This window comes from Podarcis tiliguerta (assembly GCF_965153285.1).
Source record: "Podarcis tiliguerta genome assembly, chromosome: 16".
Classification (NCBI taxonomy): Eukaryota; Metazoa; Chordata; class Lepidosauria; order Squamata; family Lacertidae; genus Podarcis; species Podarcis tiliguerta.
In genome coordinates this window covers 6,044,966-6,070,871 of record NC_139549.1, presented here as the reverse complement: position 1 = coordinate 6,070,871, position 25,906 = coordinate 6,044,966, and the positions used below count along the sequence as shown (strand labels likewise).

Below are 25,906 nucleotides of genomic sequence, written 5' to 3'. Positions count from 1 at the left end.
GGGGCAGTTATGGGATTGGTTTTAAAACAATTATGCTATGATGAATGAAGATAATGAGAGCTTCTCATTGAGATCCTGCACTGGTTTTTTAGCCAGGAAAAATGCTCCACATCTTCTGACTGTACTTCCTGTCTCAAGCTCAAAGCACCTGACGATTTTATTCCCAGGTCTTGGAATTTGATCTTCATAACACATATTAATCAGTAATGAGCAGAAGTCAATAGCAGGTGCCATCTTTTATTTTTTAAAAGGAGCTGAGCAGGACAGTGAATGATAGAAATTGCACATGTTTTTATTTAGCTTTAACAAATGTTCATTACATTAAAAAATAATTGCTAGACAAACACTTGGGCTCCACAGCCTAATTTTCACCTGACATCTGAACCACGCAAAAGCAATTGGCTTGCATCCAGCTGAGGTCTACTTAGAGTAGGCAAACCTAAGTTAGCCATTTCTATGGACTTTAATGGGCCCGCTCTGAGTGTGACTAGCAGTGGTTTCAATCCAGTGTCCTTAAAATATCTATCATCCTAAATCATTGTTTTATTAAAATCACTTTATACATGTTGCATGCTATACTAAGAAAGAGTGGTCTAAATGTTGTGTCTACAGGTAAACAATCTGAAAACTAAATCCCTTAGGCACCAGATCTTGGAGAGAAGCCCATATGATGCCTGTTCATCCAAACATATTTGATTTCAAGCAATCCCATAAGTGCCCCCTTTGGACAGAAGGGAGAATTAGAGTGTTACTACTGCAGAATAGCATTAATCACCTGACTTTAGAAAGGAAGGATGTGGACACAGTCAAGGATCACGCACCAGATGATTGTGTGGTAGAGCCCCATATTAAGGTTTAATGAAGACCTTGTCATCATTGCGTGGTTCATAATTGCTTGCGGAAGGGTTCACAGAGGTGTATATAAAGGCCCACCATTCAGGAGTTCTTCACTCACTCACTGGATCCAACATCCACACAAATTCTGACAACTGAAAAAAGGTAAGTTCACTCCAATTATCTCTTCATTCTTTCAGTTCCAGGAGAGGTATGGTCTTGAGGATGTAGACTAGCAGCTCTGGTTTTTCAATGTAACTTGCTCACTATTTATCTTACTCTTGGTGACAAATCTTGGCCTCCTGCCACATGGGGAGTTGTGCATGGACAAAAGCGTGATTTCTTAGATGCTAATTCAAATTCAGAATTTACTTCTCGCTTGCAAATGAGGCATTCAAGATCTCAAAACGGTCTCCTGGATACAAAACATGTCTTTACTCATTCACAGAGAAGCTAGGATCTTGCTTTCAAGCCTCAGTTCTCTCAGCATTTTAGGACTAGAAATTTGCCTACTATCATCTTGCACAGGATCTAAAATGGGGAGCAGGGCGCGGTTTTCTGACCAAGCACACATTTCATATTGATCTACAACTATGATGGATGAATATAATTCACCTGTCAAACATGTGTGTTCATGAGGAAACCAGCATGGCCTGTGGCTCCCGATGGAGAAGGAGGTGGTTCCTGAACAATCTGTTGTGCAATTCCTGAAATGGCACAGCACACCTGACCTGAGCAAGAATCAAGGATAAATGCGCTAGATAAGCAGAAGCGTAGAGATGCATAGCCAAGACAACAGTGCATCCCATTTTAGGATCACTCAGAGGGAAACATGATGTGAAAATTATGTCTTTTCTGGTCACCTGAATACAGAGCATCTGTCTACAGTGTTTTAACATGCCTGAGGATGCTGTTTGCTTAATGGGAAATCCCTTGAATCCTTTCAGCTCTGCCTTCCCTCTCCACCGCTAAGATGTCCTGCTGCTCCAATTGTTGCTGCTCTCCCTGCTGCTGCAAGTGCTGCTGCTGCCCCTGCTGCTGCTGCTGCACTCCTTCCTGTTGCTGCGTTCCTTGCTGCTGCTGCTGTTCCCCCTCCTGCTGCAACTCTTGCGGCTGTGGTTCCTGTGGCTGTGGCTGTGGATCTTGCGGCTGTGGTTCCTGTTGCTGCTATCCTAAGCAAGGCTGCTGCTGAAGAAGTTCAGTGAAGTGTTGAGAGCTGCTGCCTCCTCCATGCTAGTGGACTCCTTGGATTCATCTGTTCCTTTTGTCTTAAATTTATTCCTGCCTCCTTCTACAACCCTGGATTCTTCTCACCTCCTTCTTACTTTGCTTTCTTTTCCTTCAAGGAGGCATGCCAGTTGTCTTCTCTTTATCACCTTGGTTGTCCAGGGAGTCGCTCTCCTTTCATCTCCTTGAATAACTCCTCTGTGAAAAGAAAACCTTTCCCTGTGGCAATTAATAAACATTCTAAAGCATGGTACAGAGCCTTGTTATGTTCCTTTGTCTTGAGATGCAGAATGTGGCATAGATCCCTGAATAGGTGATTTGCTTTGCATTCTCTAACTATCTCCAGCTGAAGAGATCCCAGCCTAGACAGGATCACTGGCTGAGCTCCAGGGGAGCTTATCTCCATCTCACATACAATATTGGAAACGGGGCCATATCTCATTGGGAGAGCACATGCATGGCACCCTGTCAGGGCCGGTTCAGCTGCGGTTCAGCACAGAGACTCAGAGAGGGTCAGTAAAGTTAATGAGATATGAAACACAAACAAGAGGTCTCCACTGGTAGGACTAGCCTGATGAAACAGTTGCCAGAACTGAGGATCTGAGCCTCCTATGCCTCTTCCCCAGGCATCTGCCTTCCCGACAGTCACAAACTCATTTGAGGAGGGGTTCTCTGAACCTTTCGTTCTGCTGCATGTAACACCCTCCTCATTCTTGGAGACAGGGGAGGAGGAGAGAGGAAAATAGTGGAACTGGCAGGTTGCTGTGGATCTGTCACAGGCTCAGCCTCCTCCTCCTCCTCAGCTGCCTTACTCTAACTTAAAACTGTGGCTAGCTCAGCCTCCAGCCTCTGTCCCCGTTCTTTCTCTGAACTGTCCTGTATCCCACCATCATTGTCCTGGCTCAGAGGCTTCCAGCTCTGATGTTCCCCTGGTGGGGGGTCCTTCCCCACTGACTGTAGCCTCCCACCATTCCTCCTTATCTAGCCAGGCCCTGATACACATCCGAGGATCACTAGCTGGTATCTCTCCTTGATAAACACACAAGACATAACCGGCTGTACTTTTCCATAAATAAGGTATACTATTCCTTGGATCAAATTGTAGATTCCAACGAAAGTTCATCGAAAAAAGCAGAAGACCCAGTGGATCAGTTCACTCTCTGGTCAGTTCATGCATAAAGTCCATACATGTATAAGAGTCTATTCCACCTGTCTGTTCATAGAGTCCAATAATCCACATGAAGGGTTGTTACAGTTCCACAGAACCCTTTCAGAGAGTCTAAGACAAGGATTTCCGGAATATTAGCCTTGTTTCACCATCCTAGGCTTCATCAGTAGAACAGGCTGTAGGTAATGCAAATAAATACAATATCGTAATCTCACGCATTTTTACAGCAATATTAATATACAAAACCATAAACAACTGTACATACCATATGTCATATTACAGGATAGTGTATCTTATCTCTCCTTGAACAAATGGATGAATTGAGGATGGGGAGAAGCAATTCCCATTGTCTGAAGTCTAGAACAGTTCTCCATCAGAGGCACCTGTCTGGTGTGTAGAAGGAAGGAGTTTTAAAAACAGAACACTAAAAACCTGATTAAATTGGTGTGTAGTAGGGATTTCCTGATAGGTGTTATTTGCATGAGACTCTCTCCTGCAAACCTCTTTGATTGGATGGCTATGAAAGGGAAGAGATTATACTCTGAAGCCCAGCATTCTGAGTGCTACTTGTGGATCCAGGCTAATGTATTTTGAGAACATTGAAGATAGCAACTGATCTGACCACCCCCTCCTCCTCCAAGATCTCCTCTTTTAGCCCATGGATTTCTTCACCCATGTATATGAATTTTGCCTCCCACTAGGAAGTAAACTATACTCTAAGTTCATCAACACTGGGGTGCTAAATGACTCCATACCTCAGTGGGATATCCTAGCTTTCTTTGCAGCAATTACGAGACCCTTGGCAAAAGAAGAGCTTTTGATAGACCTCCTTGGGACCTTGACTCACTCTGTCCATCACAGCTGTGAGTCTGGGATTGTCCTTTGATTCACTAATATCTCAATTATTTCCATAAGTGCTGCCATACAGCTAACCTTGTTGTCTAGTATGAGAAACCAAATATGGCATTCTCTGAGTGAGTGAAGAACTACCAGGTGGTGGACCTTCTTGTGCAGCTCTGCGACTCTTCCCCCTAGTAGTGAGCCATTACTCAACAATGCTTATATGTCCATTAAAACACGGCATGGGCTTGCACTACAACATCATCTGGTGTATGATCCTTGACTGTGCACACCCCCTTCATTGGAGCTGTTTCTTTATAGTTAACCCTGTAAATCTCACTCCCTAGCCACTGATTTCTTTAGATGCCTCCAACTTTTCTTTCTTGTTGGTATTGTTTGCATTTGTGCCTTCCATATTTCAGATTTAAGCAACTCCGATCCCTCCTGGACTATCTTCTCTTTGAGTTTTTCTGACCATGGGATCTCACTCAGCAGTTACTTAAGCTTTTTGAAATCAGCATTCTTAAATCCAGAGTACATATCCATATACATGCAGATTTCCCATGTCTCTGTGTCATGAAACCCAAGAGGACATGACCACTTCCTCCCAAGGTCCCCAGTACTTCTAATTCAATGATGAATTCCTGCCCATTGGAAAGGACCAGGTCCAACATAGATGATCCCCTTATTACCGTACTTCTTCCTCCCCCTGGGCAATGAAATGATCACTGAAGGTACAAAGGAATTTGTTGGGAATTATATTCTTGGGAGTGTGTGAGTTTCAACAGGTATCCTAAAGCCTCCTCTCATCCCAATTTAAGGGAAAGATACACCGAACCATAAGAGATGCTTTTCCATTTTATTTGTTGCCATGAAAACAGGTAGATTCAACAACAGCAGAAGGTTCAGAAATGTAGCAGAGATAGAAAAGAGATAGAAAAGAGAAAGAGTCACAGACATTTCAAATGCCTTCCTTGTTAGAGATGGCTCCTGTGCGAATGGCCGAGTGAATCAGGAAGATGAGTGCAAGGAGTCAACCAGCAGCCTTGAAGCCAGAGCTCCTGATGGTGGAATTATTTCTTGGGTTGTGTGCTGTAGACTCTCTGTTTGCATTCAGAGCTTTCCTTGGGGTTCTTCAGCATTTGCATTGCTTGGGATAGCAGCATTTGCAGCCACAGCAGGAAGACCCGCAGCACCCGGATCCACAGCAGGGGGAAGAGCAGCAGCAGGGGGAGCAGCAACACTGCTTGCAACAGCCACAGCCGCAGCCACAGCAGGGGGAACAGCAGCACTGCTTGCAGCAGCAAGGGGAGCAGCCACACTGGCAACAGCAGGACATCTTGAGGCAGAGAAGGAAGCTTGAGCTGCAGGAAATCAAGGGATCACCAGTTAACAAAGAGCTAAATCGTCAGATGTGTTAAAAACAAATTTTACTGGTGCTTTGCATTAAGAGCTGCCTATTTCACATCCTTTCCTCCTACTCGTGACACAGCTGAAATAATTTGCCTGTATTAAGCAAAGATTTGCTTGCTGTATAAAGCATGGGAGAAACATCTGCCTGATGAATGCTGAAATGGACCAATTTGTCCAACCAAGAATGCAATAGTGATTCTGCCTTCATTGTAAATCCAGGACCATTTTGCTTTCTGTGTTAAGGGGAACTCAGAGTTTTCCTCAAGTATAAAATAAACAAGAGCCTAGAGGAAATCGAAATTCTATCATAGCTGGATGCATATTACACATGGGCTGGTTATATCTATGTGTTACATTTTTTATGCTGCTGACATCAATTATTATATATATGTATGTATCTAAAATGCATGAAATATTCTTCAGTTGATATCTCCAGTTGATATAACTACTTCATAGTTGCCCTGAGAACTCCAGTTAACAGCCCCAAGATGGCTTAAGTGGTCAGTCCTCGGAACTAAAATTTGCAACTCCATGAAGAGATAATTCGATGGTACCATCTACTTTGGCCTTTACCATGCCAACGAACCTATAAAAAGTACGTTATAGAAAACACTTTAGCTCTATGAAATAACATATGCCGGTTGAGATGCTTAAATTTGAAACACTAACAAAATCCAATTTTGAGACTGTTCACTCTTGTGTGCATTCCATTCAGAACGATTTTTCAAGACCAGAGCCACTGGAGTACCTGCTTATAATTTTCGTTTCCCTCCAATGAAAAAAAGAAGAAAATGATTAAATATTTGGAAACAAGATTACCTTAGTTGACTATAGGAATTGGTATGTGGATATTGGATCCAGAGAGTGAATGAAGGAATTCAGAATTGTGGTCCTTTTTTATGGCTCTGTGAACCCTTCCGCAAGCCATGAGGCACTAATCATGAATGAGAAGCTCTACATTAAGCCTTGACGTTGTCCTCCACCACACATCATTAGTGCGTGATCTGTGACTGTATTCACAACCCCTATTATTTATCTATATAAATACAGAAGAAATTAAAACTGAATTCTGGAAACACTGTAATTCTCAGGCCAGATGAAGGGGCAGTTATGGGATTAGTTTTAAAACAATTAGGCTATGATGAACGGAAATGATGAGAGCTTCTCATTGAGATCCTGCACTGGTTTTTTTAGCCAGGAAAAATGCTCCAGATCTTCTGACTGTACTTCCTGCCTCAAGCTCAAAACACCTGACGTTTGTACAGTGGTACTTCGGATTAAGTACTCAATTCATTCCTGAGGTCCGTTCTTAACCTGAAACTGTTCTTAACCTGAAACACCACTTTAGCTAATGGGGTCTCCTGTTGCTGCCGTGCCACCAGAGAACAATTTCTGTTCTCATCCTGGAGCAAAGTTCTTAACCCAAGGTACTATTTCTGGGTTGGCGGAGTCTGTAACCTGAAGCGTATGTAACCTGAGGTTCTACTGCATTCACAGGTCTTGGAATTTGATCCTCATAGCACATACCGGTATTTATCAGCAATGAGCAGAAGTCAATAGCATGTGCCATCTTCTATTTTTTATTTCTTAAAAGGAGCTGAGCAGGACAGTGAATGATAGAAGTTGCACATGTTTTTATTTAATATGTAGCTTTAACAAATGTTCATTACAGTAAAAAATAATTGCTAGACGAACACTTGGGCTCCACAGCCTAATTGTGACCTGACATCTGAACCATGCAAAAGCAATTGGCTTGCATCCAGCTGAGTTCTACTTAGAGTAGGCAAACCAAAGTTAGCCATTTCTATGGACTTTAATGGGCCTGCTCTGAGTGTGACTAGCAGTGGTTTCAATCCAGTGTCCTTAAAATATCTATCATCCTAAATCATTGTTTTATTAACATCACTTTATACATGCTGCAGGTTGTACTAAGGAAGAATGGCCTAAATGTTGTGTCCACTGCTAAACAATCTGAAAACTAAAACCCTTAGGCACCAGATCTTTCACAGAAGCCCATATGATGCCTGTTCATCCAAACATATTTGATTTCAAGCAATCCCATAAATGCCCCCTTTGGACAGAAGGGAGAATTAGAGTGTTACTACTGCAGCATAGCCTTCATCACCTGACTTAAGAAAGGAAGAATGTGGACACAGTCAAGGATCACGCACCAGATGATTGTGTGGTAGAGGCCCATATTAAGGTTTAATGAAGACCTTGTCATCATTGCGTGGTTCATAATTGCTTGCGGAAGGGTTCACAGAGGTGTATATAAAGGCCCCCCATTCAGGCGTTCTTCACTCACTCACTGGATCCAACATCCACACCAATTCTGACAACTGAAAAAAGGTAAGTTCACTCCAATTATCTCTTCATTCTTTCAGTTCCAGGAGAGGTATGGTCTTGAGGATGTAGACTAGCAGCTCTGGTTTTTCAATGTAACTTGCTCACTATTTATCTTACTCTTGGTGACAAATCTTGGCCTCCTGCCACATGGGGAGTTGTGCATGGACAAAAGCGTGATTTCTTAGATGCTAATTCAAATTCAGAATTTACTTCTCGCTTGGACACAAGGGATTCAAGATCTCAAAAAGGTCTTCTGGATACAAAACATGTCTTTACTCATTCACAGAGAAGCTAGGATCTTGCGTTCAGGCCTCAATTCTCTCAGCATTTTAGGACTAGAAATTTGCCTACTATCATCTTGCACAGGATCTAAAATGGGGGGCGGGACGGGGGGTTTCTTACCGAGCACACGTTTCATATTGATCTACAACTATGATGGTTGAATATAATTCACTTGCCAATCATGTGTGTTCATGAGGAAACCAGCATGGCCTGCGGCTCCCGGTGGAGAAGGAGATGGTTCCTGAACAATCTGTTGTGCAATTCCTGAAATGGCACAGCACACCTGACCTGAGCAAGAATCAAGGATAAATGTGCTAGATAAGCAGAAGGGTAGAGATGCATAGCCAAGACAACAGTGCATCCCATTTTAGGATCACTCAGAGGGAAACATGATGTGAAAATTATGTCTTTTCTGGTCACCTGAATGCAGAGCATCTGTCTACAGTGTTTTAACATGCCTGAGGATGTTGTTTGCTTAATGGGAAATCCCTTGAATCCTTTCAGCTCCGCCTTCCCTCTCCACCGCTAAGATGTCCTGCTGCTCCAACTGTTGCTGCTCTCCCTGCTGCTGCAAGTGCTGCTGCTGCCCCTGCTGCTGCTGCTGCACTCCTTCCTGTTGCTGCAGTCCTTCCTGTTGCTGCAGTCCTTCCTGTTGCTGCGTTCCTTGCTGCTGCTGCTGTTCCCCCTCCTGCTGCAACTCTTGCGGCTGTGGTTCCTGTGGCTGTGGCTGTGGATCTTGCGGCTGTGGTTCCTGTTGCTGCTATCCTAAGCAAGGCTGCTGCTGAAGAAGTTCAGTGAAGTGTTGAGAGCTGCTGCCTCCTCCATGCTAGTGGACTCCTTGGATTCATCTGTTCCTTTTGTCTTAAATTTATTCCTGCCTCCTTCTACAACCCTGGATTCTTCTCACCTCCTTCTTACTTTGCTTTGTTTTCCTTCAAGGAGGCATGCCAGTTGTCTTCGCTTTATCACCTTGGTTGTCCAGGGAGTCGCTCTCCTTTCATCTCCTTGAATAACTCCTCTGTGAAAAGAAAACCTTTCCCTGTGGCAATTAATAAACATTCTAAAGCATGGTACAGAGTCTTGTTCTGTTCCTTTGTCTTGAGATGCAGAATGTGGCATAGATCCCTGACTAGGTCATTTGCTTTGCATTCTCTAAGTATCTCCAGCTGAAGAGATCCCAGCCTAGACAGGATCACTGGCTGAGCTCCAGGGGAGCTTATCTCCATCTCACATACAATATTGGAAAGGGGGCCATATCTCTTTGGGAGAGCACATGCATGGCACCCTGTCAGGGCTGGCTGTGGTTCAGCACTGAGACTCAGAGAGGGTCAGTAAAGTTAATTCTCAATTCGAGATATGAAACACAAACAAGAGGTCTCCATTGGCAGGACTAGCCTGATGAAACAGTTGCCAGAACTGAGGATCTGAGCCTCCTATGCCTCTTCCCCAGACATCTGCCTTCCCGACAGTCACAAACTCATTTGAGGAGGGGTTCTCTGCACCTTTCATTCTGCTGCATGTAACACCCTCCTCATTCTTGGAGACAGGGGAGGAGGAGAGAGGAAAATAGTGGAACTGGCAGGTTGCTGTGGATCTGTCACAGGCTCAGCCTCCTCCTCCTCCTCAGCTGCCTTACTCTAACTTAAAACTGTGACTAGATCAGCCTCCAGCCTGTCTGTCCCCCTTCTTTCTCTGAACGTTCCTGTATCCCACCATCATTGTCCTGGCTCAGAGGCTTCCAGCTTTGATGTTCCCCTGGTGGGGGGTCCTTCCCCACTGGCTGTAGCCTCCCACCATTCCTCCTTATCTAGCCAGGCCCTGATCCACATGTAACATCCGAGGATCACTAGCCGGTATCTCTCCTTGATAAACACACAAGATATAGAATAGAATCATAGAAGAATCATAGAATCATAGAGTTGGAAGAGACCACAAGGGCCATCGAGTCCAACCCCATGCCAAGCAGGAAACACCATCAGAGCACTCCTGACATATGGTTGTCAAGCCTCTGCTTAAAGACCTCCAAAGAAGGAGACTCCACCACACTCCTTGGCAGCAAATTCCACTGTCGAACAGCTCTTACTGTCAGGAAGTTCTTCCTGATGTTTAGGTGGAATCTTCTTTCTTGTACTTTGGATCCATTGCTCCGTGTCCGCTTCTCTGGAGCAGCAGAAAACAACCTTTCTCCCTCCTCTATATGACATCCTTTTATATATTTGAACATGGCTATCATATCACCCCTTAACCTCCTCTTCTCCAGGCTAAACATGCCAGCTCCCTTAGCCGTTCCTCATAAGGCATCGTTTCCAGGTCTTTGACCATTTTGGTTGCCCAACCGGCTGTACTTTTGAATAAATAAGGTATACTATTCATTGTATCAAACTGTAGATTCCAACGAAAGTCTCATAAAGTTCAACGGAAAAAGCAGAAGACCCAGTGGATCAGTTCATTCTCTGGTCAGTTCATGCATAAGGTCCATACATGGATAAGTGTCTATTCCACCTGTCTGTTCATAGAGTCAAATAATCCCCATGAAGGGTTGTTACAGTTCCACAGAACCCTTTCACAGAGTCTAAGACAAGGATTTCGAGAATATTAGCCTTGTTTCGGCATCCTAGGCTTCATCAGTAGAACAGGCTGTAGGTAATGCAAATAAATACAACATCGTAATCTCACGCATTTTTACAGCAAGATTAATATAAAAAACCATAAACAACTGTATATACCATGTGTAATATTACAGGATAGTGGATCTTATCTCTCCTTGAACAAATGGATGAATTGAGGATGGGGAGAAGCAATTCCCTTTGTCTGAAGTCTAGGACAGTTCTCCATCAGAGGCACCTGTCTGGTGTGTAGAAGGAAGGAGTTCTAAAAACAGAACACTAAAAACCTGAATAAATTGGTGTGTAGTAGGGATTTCCTGATATTTGCATGAGACTCTCTCCTGCAAACCTCGTTGATTGAATGGCTATGAAAGGAAAGAGATTATACTCTGAAGCCCAGCATTCTGAGTGCTACTTGTGGATCCAGGCTAATGTATTTTGAGAACATTGAAGATAGCAACTGATCTGACCACCCCCTCCTCCTCCAAGATCTCCTCTTTTAGCCCATGGATTTCTTCACCCATGTATATGAAGAAGAGTTTGGATTTGATATCCCGCCTTTCACTCCCTTTAAGGAGTCTCAAAGCGGCTAACATTCTCCTTTCCCTTCCTCCCCCACAACAAACACTCTGTGAGGTGAGTGGGGCTGAGAGACTGTGACTGGCCCAAGGTCACCCAGCAGCTGCATGTGGAGGAGCGGAGACGCGAACCCGGTTACCCAGATTACGTGACTACCGCTCTTAACCACTACACCACACTGGCTATATGAATTCTGCCTCCCACTAGGAAGTGAACTATACTCTAAGTTCACCAACACTGGGGTGCTAAATGACTCCATACCTCAGTGGGATATCCTAGCTTTCTTTGCAGCAATTACGAGACCCTTGGCAAAAGAAGAGCTTTTGATAGACCTCCTTGGGACCTTGACTCACTCTGTCCATCACAGCTGTGAGTCTGGGATTGTCCTTTGATTCACTAATATCTCAATTATTTGCATAAGTGCTGTTATACAGCTAACCTTGTAGTCTAGTATGAGAAACCAGATACGATATGGCATTCTCTGAGTCAGTGAACAACTACCAGGTGGTGGACCTTCTTGTGCAGCTCTATGACTGCTCCCCCTAGTAGTGAGCCATTACTCAAAAATGCTCATATCTCCATTAGAACGTGGCATTGGCTTCCACTACAACATCATCTGGTGTATGATCCTTGACTGTGCACACCCCCTTCATTAGAGCTGTTTCTTTGTAGTTAACCTTGTAATTCTCACTCCCTAGCCAAAATGGCACTCATAGGGATGAATGGACAAGATGAGTTGCTCGGTCAGTCCAGGACCTTAGGCACAGATGAGGAATGTGTGGCCCCTCCAGATGTTTCTGGACTACAATTCTCGCCATCCTTTATTGCTGGCCATTCTGGCAAGGTCTGATGGGAGTTGAAATCCTACAATACCCTGGTGGCCCAATTCCCAATCCCAAGCCTATGAATTTATTTCAGAACTGAAACATTGATTCCTCAACCTGCTCGGAACATCTGGCATTGGATTTCTCTGCTCATGTGCTTGTTTTCTCTTAATAAATATATTCATCACTGCTTAAAAAAAAGTATTATTACTGCTGCAACTAGGTTGTATCTAATGATGTATGGAGACAGATATATTTGCCACATGAATAGTTAGTCACAGTCACTGTTAACGTTCTTCTACAGTTCAGCTTCTGTTATTTCGTTCTTCATCTGTCTGCTATGGCCAAAACTAAAGCAGTTAATTATGCAAATGACTTCAATACATTTAAATAGAAACACAATGTTTCAATAAAAAATTAAATTAAGTAATGTTTGTGGACTAAATAAAAGCTTGCAAATACACTCATATTCATTAGGGTTGTTTCTCACAGCATCAATAAAAAGGATAACGGCACGCTTCTACACACTCACAAACAACACCCCTCAGAAATCTTCCTTTTCCGTTTCCAGGAAACATCTGTTTGGACACTGTGGGACACCAGCTGCTGAACTAGATAGACCCACCCCCCTACCTAAGTCTGATCTATTTTGTCCTTCAACATTCTGTGACAGAGTGTCAGCAACTGAGCAGGGGAGGAATGGTGGAGACCGCTTCCCCAGCCTGACCCTTCCAGAGAAGAAGACAACTACAACATCAACTGGTGTTGACTGTGCACACACCCTTCATTAGAGCTGTTTCTTTGTAGTTAACCTTGTAATCCTCACCCCCTAGCCAAAATAGCATCCATAGGGATGAATAGACAACATATGAGTTGCTCAGTCAGTCCAGGACCTTAGACAAAGATGAGGAATGTGTGGCCCCTCCAGATGTTTCTGGACTACAATTCCCACCATCCTTTATCACTGGCCATTCTGGCAATGTCTGATGGGAGTTGGAATCCTATAATATCCTGGTGGCCTAATCGCCAGTCTCAAATCCCCAGTTCTCTTAGAACTGAAAGCTTATTGATTCCTCAGCCTGCTCAGAACATCTGGCATTGGATTCCTGTGCCATGGACTCTCTCCCTCTTAATATATAAAATCATTGTAAACATTTATTAATACTGCTGCTGCTACTGCTACTGCTACTACTACTACTTGTAATGATCTCAGGCAGGCAAGCAAGCTCCAGTAAGAATTAATGAGTCTCTGGCAGGTTCATGGCACCTTTATTTACAACTAACATCCAGAGCATGGCTCTGAGCCTGCTGCTCTTAGCTATGAGTTGGTCACTCTGAGTCTCCGCCCCTTTCTCAGAATGAAGGGTGCCAAAGTCCAGGCCTTCCTCTCTTGTACTTCTGTTGCATTTTTACCCTTCAGCTCTTCTGGTTTGGAGAGAAGGTGGGTGAACTCCCCACCCCCCCGCTATCAAACGAAGATCCCTCTAAACATTGCCTACCTCCTGATTGCATAGCAAGCTCCTCAATGTCATCTATCTCCTCCCCTCCCTCTGACTGCGAGCTTTCTGAGTCTGCTGCTCTATCTGAGTCTGGGAACTCTTGGTGAAGGGGGGCTGAATTAACCCACTCCTGCTGTGTCTGTGACTGCAATCCCACATCTTGAGAGTCAGACTGTGGCTCCCTCTGTACTAGCATTCCTTCATCTCCAGAGTCAGACTCTACCCAGGCATTCAACTCAGCCCCTCACACTACTATTACCATAGGTTAGATCTAAGGACCCCCATTTTTGTCTGATCTAGCATTTTTCTTCCAGGGCTCTGTGACAGAGGGCTCTTGCTTCAATTCACCTGAAGTTCCCCACAAAGTGAGGCACCACTAAAGAGTGGTTTGCAAGACAGAACCTCCTGCAGATTGGGCCTATCAAGTAATCCCTACTATACATCAATACAAACTGGAACGTGTCCAGAGGAGGGCAACCAAAATGGTCAAAGGCCTGGAAACGATGCCTTATGAGGAACTAAGGGAGCTGGGCATGTTTAGCCTGGAGAAGAGGAGGTTAAGGGGTGATATGATAGCCATGTTCAAATATATAAAAGGATTTCACATAGAGGAGGGAGAAAGGTTGTTTTCTGCTGCTCCAGAGAAGCGGACACGGAGCAATGGATCCAAAGTACAAGAAAGAAGATTCCACCTAAACATTAGGAAGAACTTCCTGACAGTAAGAGCTGTTCGACAGTGGAATTTGCTGCCAAGGAGTGTGGTGGAGTCTCCTTCTTTGGAGGTCTTTAAGCAGAGGCTTGACAACCATATGTCAGGAGTGCTCTGATGGTGTTTCCTGCTTGGCAGGGGTTTGGACTTGATGGCCCTTGTGGTCTCTTCCAACTCTATGATTCTAATTAAATCAGGTTTTAGTGATCCAACACCAGATCTCAGGCAATGGGTCTTGCTGCTCCTGGTTTTTCCTACATCCATTTATTCAAGGAGAGATAACAGCTAGCGAACCTGGGATGTTATATGTGTCATACATGGGCCCTTCCAATGAACTATGGCCCATTTCCCAATATTGTATGTGAGATGAAGATGTCCTCCTCAAGAGCTCAGCTTCTGATCTTTTCTAGTCCAGCAGCCCTTCATCAGGAGATGCTTGCAAAGCAGATGACTTATGCAGTGATCTATGACACATTCCCCATCTCAAGGCAAAGGAACACAAGACTCTGTACTATGCTTTAGAATTTTTATTAACTGCTGTATACATAGATTATTTTCTCCACAGTGGAGTTATTCAAAGAGATGAAAAGAGAATGACACCCAGGACCACCATGATGATAAAGAGAAGGCAACTGGCATGCATCCTTGAAGTAAAAAAAAAGCAAAGTAAAAAGGAGATGAGAAGAATGAAGGGTTGAAGAAGGAGGCAGGAATAAACTTAAGGCACAGAAACGGATTAATCCAAGGAGTCCACCAGCATGGAGAAGGCAGCAGCTCTCAACACTTTACTGAACTTCTTCAGCAACAGCCTTGCTTAGGATAGCAGCAACAGGAACCACAGCCACAAGATCCACAGCCACAGGAACCACAGCCGCAAGAGTTGCAGCAGCAGGGGGAAGAGCAGCAGCAGCAAGGAACGCAGCAACAGGAAGGACTGCAGCAGCAGCAGCAGGGGCAGCAGCAGCACTTGCAGCAGCAGGGAGAGCAGCAACAATTGGAGCAGCAGGACATCTTAGCGGTGGAGAGGGAAGGCGGAGCTGAAATAAAGCAATGGATTTCCCATTAAGTAAACACAACGTCCTCAGGCATATTAAAACACTGTAGACAGATGCTCTGCATTCAGGTGACCAGAAAAGACATGATTTTCACATCATGTTTCCCTCTGAGTGATCCTAAAACTACATTTTGGTTAGCAAAATGGGATGCAGTATTGTCTTGGCTATGCATCACTACCCTTCTGCTTATCTAGAGCATCAATCCTTGACTCTTGCTTAGGTCAGGTGTGCTGTGCATTTCAGGAATTGCACAACAGACTGTTCAGGAACCACCTCCTTCTCCATCAGGAGCCACAGGCCATGCTGGTTTCCTCAAAACATACATGTCTGACAGGTGAATTACATTTAACCATTATAGCTGTAGATCAATTTGAAATGTGTCCTTGGTCAGAAAAAACCCAAACCTATTTTAGATCCTATGCAAGACAATAGTATGCAAACATTCTAGTCCTAGTCTGACAAACTTGAGGCCTGAAGGCAAGATCCTAGCTTAATTATGAATGTATAAAGACACGTTCTATAAGAAATGGTGTACCCAGAAGACCCGTTTGAGATCTTGCATTCTGCATGCCCAAGAGAGAAGTAAATTTTGAATTTGAATTAGCATCTAATAAATCACGCTTTTCTCCATGCACACCTCCCCATGTGGCAGGAGGCCAAGATTTGACACCAAGAGTAAGATAAATAGTGAGCAAGTTGCATTGAAAAACCAGAGCTGCTAGACTACATCCTCAAGACCATACCGCTCCTGGAACCAAAAGAATGAAGAGATAGTGGGACAGAACATACCTTTTTTCAGTTGTCAGAATTGGTGTGGATGTTGGATCCAGTGAGTGAGTGAAGAACACCTCAATGGTGGGCGTTTATATACACCTCTGTGAACCCTTCCGCAAGCAATTATGAACCACGCAATGATGACAAGGTCTTCATTAAACCTTAATATGGGCCTCTACCACACAATCATCTGGTGCGTGATCCTTGACTGTGTCCACATCCTTCCTTTCTAAAGTCAGGTGATTAAGGCTATTCTGCAGTAGTAACACTCTAATTCTCCCTTCTGTCCAAAGGGGGCACTTATGGGATTGCTTGAAATCAAATATGTTCGGATGAACAGGCATCATATGGGCTTCTCTCAAAAATCTGGTGCCTAAGGGATTTAGTTTTCAGACTGTTTACCTGTGGACACAACATTTAGGCCATTCTTTCTTAGTACAACCTCATAGAATGTATAAAGTGATGTTAATTAAACAATGATTTAAAATTATAGTTGTTTTAAGGTCAATGGGTAGCAGCCACTGCAAGTCTTATTCCGAGCAAGCCCATTTAACTCCATAGAAATGGCTAACTTAGGTTTGTTAATTTCAGTGGGCCTTCTCTAAGTCTAACTCATCTGGATACAAGCCAATTCCTTTTACACAGCTCAGGTGTCTGGTACAAATTAGGCTGTAATGTTCTTTCTGGGTGATTGAAAGCTGGAAAACAGTCATTAGATATAGCTCAAATGTTTTGCATTCGTCTAGCAATTAATTTTTTGCTGTAGTGGACATTTGTTAAAGCTACATATTAAATAATAACATGTGCAACTGCTACCATTCACCCTTTAATCCAGGCTGAGAATTACAGTGTTTCATGAATGCACTTTTAATTTCCTCTGTGTTTATATATATAGATGAATAATAGGGGTTGTGAATACAGTCACAGATCACGCACCAGCTAATAATGTGTGGTGGAGGCCAACGTCAAGGTTTAATGTAGAGCTTCTCATTCATGAGTAGAGCCCCATGGCTTGTGGATGGGTTCACAGAGCCATATAAAAGGACCACAATCCTGGAGTTCTTCATTCACTCTCTGCATCCAACATCCACACACCAATTCCTATAGTCAACAAAGGTAAGCTTGTCTCCAAATATTCATTCATTCTTCTTGTTTCCTTCATTGCAGGGAAACGAATATTCTGAGCAGGTACTCCAGCTCTGGTCTTGTGAAATGCATCTGAATCAAATGTACAGAGTAGTCAACTGTCTCAAAATGGGATTATGTTAGTGTTTCAGATTTCAGCGTCTCAACTGCCATATTTTAATACATAGATGAAAAGTGGTTTGAATAACAGACTCCTTGTAGGTTCTTTGGGTTTTACCTGATGGGATCATGTAATTTTCTCTTCACCATATCTGTGTGATGGACGCTACATTTTCGTAAATTGTGCTTTTGCAGACTGGCCATTTTCCGTGCCTCTGGGCTGTTGAATGGACTCCTTGTGGCAGTACAGTGGTACCTTGGTTTGCAACCGTTTTGGATTACAACCATGTCAAACCTGGAAGTGTGTGTCCCTTTTTTGGATTACAACCCCATTTTTTATTACAACCACATTTTGGAGGGGGGAGGCCCCATTGGCGTAAGCGTGCCCTGGGTTACAAACTGTTTTAGTTTACAACCGGACGTCCGGAACGAATTAAGGTTGTAAACCAAGGTACCACTGTAGTGACTTCCCTAGAGATGTAAATTTCTTCTCATATCAACTGAGGTGGAATATTTCACCCATGATATATTTCAAGTATACAGCAGGCAGATGTTTCCCCAATGCTTTATAGAACAAGCGAATCTTTGCTATATACATAGGGAAATTATTTCAGCTGTGTCATGAGTAGGAGGAAAACGATGTGAAATAGGCAGCTCTTAATGCAAAGCACCAGTAAAATGTGTCTTCAACACATCTGATGATGTAGCACTTACTTAACTGGTGATCCCTTGATTTCCTGCAGCTCAAGCTTCCTTCTCTTCCTCAAGATGTCCTGCTGTTGCCAGTGTGGCTGCTCCCCTTGCTGCTGCAAGCAGTGCTGCTGTTCCCCCTGCTGTGGCTGCGGCTGCGGCTGTTGCAAGCAGTGTTGCTGTTCCCCCTGTTGTTGCAAGCAGTGTTGCTGCTACCCTTGCTGCTGCTCTTCCCCCTGCTGTGGTTCCGGGTGCTGCGGATCTTCCTGCTGTGGTTGCAAATGCTGCTATCCCAAGCAATGCAAATGCTGAAGAACCCCAAGGGGAGCTCTGAATGCAAACAGGGAGTCTACAGCATACAGCCCAAGGAATAATCCCACCACCAGGAGCTCTGGCTTCAAGGCTGCTGGTTGACTCCTTGCACTCATCGTCCAGCTATTCTCCTAGGAGCCATCTCTAGCAAGGCATTTGAAATGTTGCCTTCATGACACTCTCAATGTGTTTGACTCTTTCTCTTTTCTCTCGCTGCTACATTTCTAAACCTTCTGCTGTTGTAGAATCTACCTGCTTGCATGGCAACAAATAAAATGATAAAGCATCACTTATATTTTGGTGTATCTTTCCCTTAAATTGGGGTGAGAGGAGGCTTTTGGATACCTGTTGAAACTCACACACTCCCAAGAATATAATTCCCAACAAATTCCTTCGTTGCTTCACTGATCATTTCATTGCCCGGAAGGTGAAGGAAGCACCTAGGAGATCATCTACATTGGACCTGATCCTCACTAATAAGCAGGAATTGCTCTTTTAATTGGAAGTACTGGGGACCTTGGAAGGAAGTGATCATGTCCTCTTCCCTTTCCTCGGCATACCATGGCGTGCTCCTGCAATCTCAGTCCTTGCTGCAAGGAGGTTTTCCTATCTCCTTGCAGTGCAATCTGTAGGGGCATCCCAGCCAGTTCATCCCAAATCTGCTCATTCAGACCCACCTTGTATAATGCAAGCATTGATTTTCTCTCCCATCCCAGTTGCTGGAAGTACATCTGAAAATCGGCCCACTACTCTGCCACAGTCTGGTTTCCCTGTCTGAGGCTCATGAGCTTCTGGGCAAGCGCCTTTTCCGGTAAAGGATCTAGATAAATACTGCCCACCATTTTTATGAAAGCATCCTAATTGGCAAGTGCTCCATCATTGCTTAACCTCAGGGAGTCGCAAAGTGCTGAGCCCCTGCCTCTACTGAGAGCCAGTGTGGTGTAGTGATTAAGAGCAGCAGACTCGTAATCTGAGGAACCGGGTTCGCGTCTCCGCTCCTCCACATGCAGCTACTGGGTGACCTTGGGCCAGTCACACTTCTCTGAAGTCTCTCAGCCCCACTCACCTCACAGAGTGTTTGTTATTGGGAGGAAGGGAAAGGAGAATGTTAGCCGCTTTGAGACTCCTTAAAGGGAGTGAAAGGCGGGATATCAAATCCAAACTCCTATTCTTCTTCTTCTACTAGGCTAATGGGGAATGAAACCCTGTCCTTATCATCGTGGAATTCAGCCCCTTGGAGGCTTAAGAAATACAGTTAGGCTCTTTTGAAGGCCACATACTCTGAAGGCTTTCCTGATAATCTGGGGTTACGAGGCTCTTGGACGCGGCCTCCCACATACCTCTGTCAGCTGCCTGGACCCCCCCCCCCTCCTTCCAACCTGGTTAGTGGCAGCTTCAACTCCTGATTTTGCTGCCAAAGAACCTGATAAGGATCTGCAGGCGGGTTCTGTTCTTCGATTGCACCCACCGACACGGCCATGGGGAGCTCTTGTTGTTCTTCCATTATCGGCTCTTTCCTCTACCAACTAATGCAAAGAACTTAGAGAAGGGTCATTCTGTCAGAAGTCCAGGTTCCCAGCTTGAGAACACAGTGAGGGTAGATAATTAAAAAGGAGGGTTTATTGCAAAAACCAACAGATAGCTCTGGATGGCTCTAACAAAGCCTCTGGCATCATTACTCATGATGGCCCTTCTGAAAATTCCTTTGTTTGTAGTTTAGTTGTGTCCGACTCTTCATGGCCCCATGGGCCAGAGCACGCCAGGCACTCCTGTCTTCTACTGCTTCCTGCAGTTTGGTCAAACTCCTTCCGGTATCTAAATAATATATTGAAACAACGCCCCTTGTGTCTTTTGTTTTGCTTCCTATCTAGAAGCCCTCCCATTCGCCGACTCCTTGGAGAGATTGGAGTAGTGCCAACCGCTTCCTTTTTCGATAAACTGTCTCCTTGTCTATCCGCGCCCATTTGAGCTTCCAGCACGCTTTGGCAGTGTTCTAGCCTGGTCTCAGCTACTGTCTTAACAGCTCGCCCATCAAGGTCAGGAAGAGCAGATTTCTGCAGCTGCCGGCTCTCCCCTGCCTGCCTAACATCAAAGCCTCCCTGTTCCTGGCTGCTTTCTGCATTGGGCTGCAAACCCTCTGTAGTGAAGTTGCTGGAGGGTGGAGACAGAAGAATAGGCCTTCCCAGTGGCGGCTCTCCCTATGTGAAAGCTCTCCCCAAGAAGACATCCCTGTCACCATCACTATTTGCTTTTAGGCAAATATTTTTTTCATTCACATACACTATCGGACCTTAATATTCTGCTCATCTTTTAGTAGGGTCAGATTTTTATAATACATATTCCTCTTGCATTAATTGCTGTTATACTTTTTTATATATATAAATCATTTTTATTGGTTTATAAAACCAAAGTACAAATAAACACAAACTAATAAGAACATGCGGAACACAGGTGGCGCTGTGGATTAACCACAGAGCCTAGGGCTTGCCGATCAGAAGGTCAGTGGTTCGAATCCCCCAACGGGGTGAGCTCCCGTTGCTCGGTCCCTGCTCCTGCCCACCTAGCAGTTCAAAAGCACGTCAAAGTGCAAGTAGATAAATAGGTACCGCTCCAGCGGGAAGGTAAACGGCGTTTCCGTGCGCTGCTCTGGTTCTCCAGAAGTGGCTTAGTCATGCTGGCCACATGACCCAGAAGCTGTACGCCAGCTCCCTCGGCCAATAAGCGAGATGAGCACCACAACCCCAGAGTCGGTAACGGCTGGACCTAATGGTCAGGGGTCCCTTTACTTTTACTTTAATAAGAACATCTTTGTATAAGGAGATTCTCTAAATATCAAGACATCCCTCCATGGAGTCTTGTTTTGAGCGTCTACAACTGCATCCATACTCCAATTTTTATATCAAACCATATTGTCCTTAATATTTTTTTACACTACCAGTGGGTCAGAATCTTGCTTTTGTTTCCATCTTGTTTACATTGGTCTCCTAAATAACTTAGACATTTTCCCCATTCTTTTATAAAGCTTTTATCCTCTTGGTTTCTGGGTTTTCCAGTCAGCTTTGCCATCTCACTCCATTCCATCAGCTTGGTTGCTATTCTTCTCTGGTGAGGACTTATTTCCAACTCATTTGTCATTTTAATGAAAGGTGAGGATATAGCCAAAGGAGATGATTAGATGTGCTGTGCTTGAAAGACATCTCCATTGCTACTTAGTCATGAATATGCCACTTTAGTGGTGCTGAACCGCAGCTGAACCAGCCCTGACAGGATGCCATGCATGTGCTCTCCCAATGAGATATGGCCCCCTTTCAAATATTGTATGTGAGATGGAGATAAGCTCTCTAGGAGCTGAGCTAGTGATGCTTTTGAGGCTAGGAGCTCTTCAGCTGGAGATACTTAGAGAATGCTAAGCAGATCACCTGTTTGGGGATCTTTGCCACATTCTGCATCTAAGGGCAAATGAACACAACAAGGCTATGTACCATGCTTTAGAATTTTTATTAATTGCCACCGGGAAAGGTTTTCTTTTCACAGAGGAGTTATTCAAGGAGATGAAAGGAGAATGACCCCCAGGACCCCCATGATGATAAAGAGAAGACAACTGGCATGCCTCCTTGAAGGAAAACAAAGCAAAGTAAGAAGGAGATGAGAAGAATCCAGGGTTGTAGAAGGAGGCAGGAATGAACTTAAGGCACAGAAACAGATGAATCCAAGGAGTCCACCAGCATGGAGGAGGCAGCAGCTCTCAACACTTCACTGAACTTCTTCAACAGCAGCCTTGCTTAGGATAGCAGCAACAGGAACCACAGCCGCAAGATCCACAGCCACAGCCACAGGAACCACAGCCGCAAGAGTTGCAGCAGCAGGGGGAACAGCAGCAGCAGCAAGGAACGCAGCAACAGGAAGGACTGCAGCAGCAGCAGCAGGGGCAGCAGCAGCACTTGCAGCAGCAGGGAGAGCAGCAACAATTGGAGCAGCAGGACATCTTAGCGGTGGAGAGGGAAGGCGGAGCTGAAAGGATTCAAGGGATTTCCCATTAAGTAAACACAACATCCTCAGGCATATTAAAGCACGTGCTCTGCATTCAGGAGACCAGAAAAGACATGATTTTCACACCATGCTTTCCCTCTGAATGATACTAAAACTACATTTTAGTTAGCAGAATTCCAACATTTCTGCTGGGATGCAGTATTGTCTTGACTATGCATCTCTACCCTTCTGCTTATCTAGAGCACTGATCCTTGATTCTTGCTCAGGTCAGGTGTGCTGTGCCATTTCAGGAATTGCATAAGAGATTGTTCAGGAACCACCTCCTTCTCCATCGGGAGCCACAGGCCATGCTGGTTTCCTCATGAACACACATGTTTGACAGGTGAAATATTCAACCATTATAGTTGTAGATCAATATGAAATGTGTGCTTGGTAAGAAACCCCCCGCCCTGCCCCCCATTTTAGATCCTGTGCAAGATGATTGTAGGCAAATTTCTAGTCCTAAAATGCTGAGAGAATTGAAGCCTGAAGGCAAGATCCTAGCTTCTCTGTGAATGAGTTAAGACATGTTTTGTATCCAGAAGACCTTTTTGAGATCTTGCATCCCTTGTGTCCAAGAGAGAAGTAAGTCTTGAATTTGAATTAGAATCTAAGAAATCATGCTTTTGTCCATGCACAACTCCCCATGTGGCAGGAGGCCAAGATTTGTCACCAAGAGTAACATAGATAGTGAGCAAGTTGCATTGAAAAACCAGAGCTTCTAGGCTACATCCTCAAGACCATACTTTTCCTGGACCTGAAAGAATGAAGAGAATTGGAGTGAACTTACCTTTTTTCAGTTGTCAGAATTGGTGTGGATGTTGGATCCAGTGAATGAGTGAAGAACACCTGAATGGTGGGCCTTTATATACACCTCTGTGAACCCTTCCGCAAGCAATTATGAACCACGCAATGATGACAAGGTCTTCATTAAACCTTAATATGGGCCTCTACCACACAATCATCTGGTGCGTGATCCTTGACTGTGTCCACATCCTTCCTTTTTAAAGTCAGGTGATTAATGCTATTCTGCAGTAGTAACACTTTAATTCTCTCTTCTGTCCAAGGGGCCATTTATGGGTTTGCTTGAAATCAAATATGTTCAGATGAACAGGCATCATATGGGCTTCTCTCCAAGATCTGGTGCCTACGGGATTTAGTTTTCAGATTGTTTAGCAGTGGACACAACATTTAGGCCATTCTTTCTTAGTACAACCTGCAGCATGTATAAAGTCATGTTAATAAGACAATGAGCAAGCCCATTAGAGTCCATACAAATGGCTAACATAGGTTTGTCTACTCTAAGTAGACCTCAGCTGGATGCAAGCCAACTGCTTTTGCATGGTTCAGATGTCAGGTCAAAATTAGGCTGTGGAGCCCAAGTGTTTGTCTAGCAATTAATTTTTAATGTAGTGAACATTTGTTAAAGCTAAATAAAAACATGTACAACTTCTATCATTCACTGTCCTGCTCAGCTACTTTAAAAAAATAAAAGATAAAAGATGGCACATGTTATTGACTTCTGCTCATTGCTCATAAATATGTGTTATGAAGATCAAATTCCAAGACCTGGGAATAAAATCGTCAGGTGCTTTGAGCTTGAGGCAGGAAGTACAGTCAGAAGATCTGGAATATTTTTCCTAGCTAAAAAAAACAACCAGTGCAGGATCTCAATGAGAAGCTCTCATCATTTCCGTTCATCATAGCATAATTGTTTTAAAACTAATCCCATAACTGCCCCTTCATCTGGCCTGAGAATTACAGTGTTTCCAGAATTCAGTTTTAATTTCTTCTGTATTTATATAGATAAATAATAGGGGTTGTGAATACAGTCACAGATCACGCACCAGTTAATAATGTGTAGTGGAGGCCAATGTCAAGTTTAATGTAGAGCTTCTCATGATGAGTGCCTAATGGATTGTGGAAGGGTTCACAGAGCCATATAAAAGGACCACAATTCTGAATTCCTTCATTCACTCTCTGGATCCAATATCCACAAAGCAATTCCTATAGTCAACAAAGGTAAGCTTGTTTCCAAATATTTAATCATTCTTCTTGTTTTCTTCATTGCAGGGAAACGAAAATTCTGAGCAGGTACTCCAGTGGCTCTGGTCTTGCAAATTCATTCTGAACGGAACATGCACAGGAGCTAACAGTCTCAAAACTGGATTTTGTTTTAGTGCTTCAGATTTCAGCATCTCAACTGGCACATTTTATTTCAAAGAGCTAAAGTATTTTCTATAACGGACCTTTTATAGGTTTGTTGGGACGGCAAAGGCCAAAGTAAATGGTACCATCGAATTATCTCTTCATATCTGTTTCATGGATTTGCAATTTTTAGTTCTGAGGACTGACCATTTAAGCTGTCTTTGGGCTGTTAACCGGAGTTCTCAGGGGAACTATTAAGTAGTGACTTCCCTGGAGATATCATATCAATTGAAGAATATTTCATGCATTTTTGATACATAGATATATAAAATAATTGATGTCAGCAGCATAAAAAATGTAAGACATAGATATGCGTCCAGCTATGATAGAATCTGGATTTCCTCTAGGCTCTTGTTTATTTTTTACTTGAGGAAAACTCTGAATTCCCCTTAACACAGAAAGCAAAATGGTCCTGGTTTTACAATGAAGGCAGAAACACTATTGAATTCTTGGTTGGACAAATTGATCCGTTTCAGCGTTCATCAGGCAGATGTTTCTCCCATGCTTCATACAGCAAGCAAATCTTTGTTGAATATAGGGAAATTATTTCAGCTGTGTCACGAGTAGGAGGAAAACGATGTGAAATAGGCAGCTCTTAATGCAAAGCACCAGTAAAATGTGTCTTCAACACATCTGATGATGTAGCACTTACTTAACTGGTGATCCCTTGATTTCCTGCAGCTCAAGCTTCCTTCTCTTCCTCAAGATGTCCTGCTGTTGCCAGTGTGGCTGCTCCCCTTGCTGCTGCAAGCAGTGCTGCTGTTCCCCCTGCTGCGGCTGCGGCTGCGGCTGTGGCTGCTGCAAGCAGTGTTGCTGCTCCCCCTGTTGTTGCAAGCAGTGTTGCTGCTCCCCTTGCTGCTGCTGCTCTTCCCCCTGCTGTGGTTCCGGGTGCTGTGGGTCTTCCTGCTGTGGTTGCAAATGCTGCTATCCCAAGCAATGCAAATGCTGAAGAACCCCAAGGGAAGCTCTGAATGTAAACAGGGAGTCTACAGCATACAGCCCAAGGAATAATTCCACCATCAGGAGCTCTGGCTTCAAGGCTGCTGGTTGACTCCTTGCACTCATCGTCCAGCTATTCTCCTAGGAGCCATCTCTAGCAAGGCATTTGAAATGGTGCCTTCATGACACTCTCAATGTGTTTGACTCTTTCTCTTTTCTCTCGCTGCTACATTTCTAAACCTTCTGCTGTTGTAGAATATACCTGCTTGCATGGCAACAAATAAAATGATAAAGCATCACTTATATTTTGGTGTATCTTTCCCTTAA

At 44.0% G+C, this 25,906-nt stretch overlaps 6 long non-coding RNA genes across 6 annotated transcripts; 4 read left to right on the top strand and 2 right to left on the bottom strand.

Moving 5' to 3' along the window:
* Positions 1-957: 957 nt before the first annotated feature.
* LOC310666353 lies at positions 958-2,314 on the top strand. Its single transcript, XR_014505890.1, has 2 exons — positions 958-999; positions 1,782-2,314. It is a non-coding gene; the product is annotated as an uncharacterized lncRNA (long non-coding RNA).
* Positions 2,315-7,788: 5,474 nt separating this feature from the next.
* Positions 7,789-9,183, top strand: LOC310665930. Its single transcript, XR_014505721.1, has 2 exons — positions 7,789-7,831; positions 8,615-9,183. It is a non-coding gene; the product is annotated as an uncharacterized lncRNA (long non-coding RNA).
* A 5,656-nt stretch (positions 9,184-14,839) lies between these two features.
* Positions 14,840-16,225, bottom strand: LOC310666257. Its single transcript, XR_014505818.1, has 2 exons — positions 16,172-16,225; positions 14,840-15,364 (listed from the first exon to the last, which is right to left on the bottom strand). It is a non-coding gene; the product is annotated as an uncharacterized lncRNA (long non-coding RNA).
* An 879-nt stretch (positions 16,226-17,104) lies between these two features.
* LOC310666258 lies at positions 17,105-18,696 on the top strand. The gene is made up of 2 exons (XR_014505819.1): positions 17,105-17,272; positions 18,145-18,696. It is a non-coding gene; the product is annotated as an uncharacterized lncRNA (long non-coding RNA).
* A 3,186-nt stretch (positions 18,697-21,882) lies between these two features.
* On the bottom strand, positions 21,883-23,276 carry LOC310666251. The gene is made up of 2 exons (XR_014505808.1): positions 23,223-23,276; positions 21,883-22,414 (listed from the first exon to the last, which is right to left on the bottom strand). It is a non-coding gene; the product is annotated as an uncharacterized lncRNA (long non-coding RNA).
* Positions 23,277-24,408: 1,132 nt separating this feature from the next.
* Positions 24,409-25,882, top strand: LOC310667186. Its single transcript, XR_014506185.1, has 2 exons — positions 24,409-24,454; positions 25,322-25,882. It is a non-coding gene; the product is annotated as an uncharacterized lncRNA (long non-coding RNA).
* The last annotated feature ends 24 nt before the right edge of the window (positions 25,883-25,906 follow it).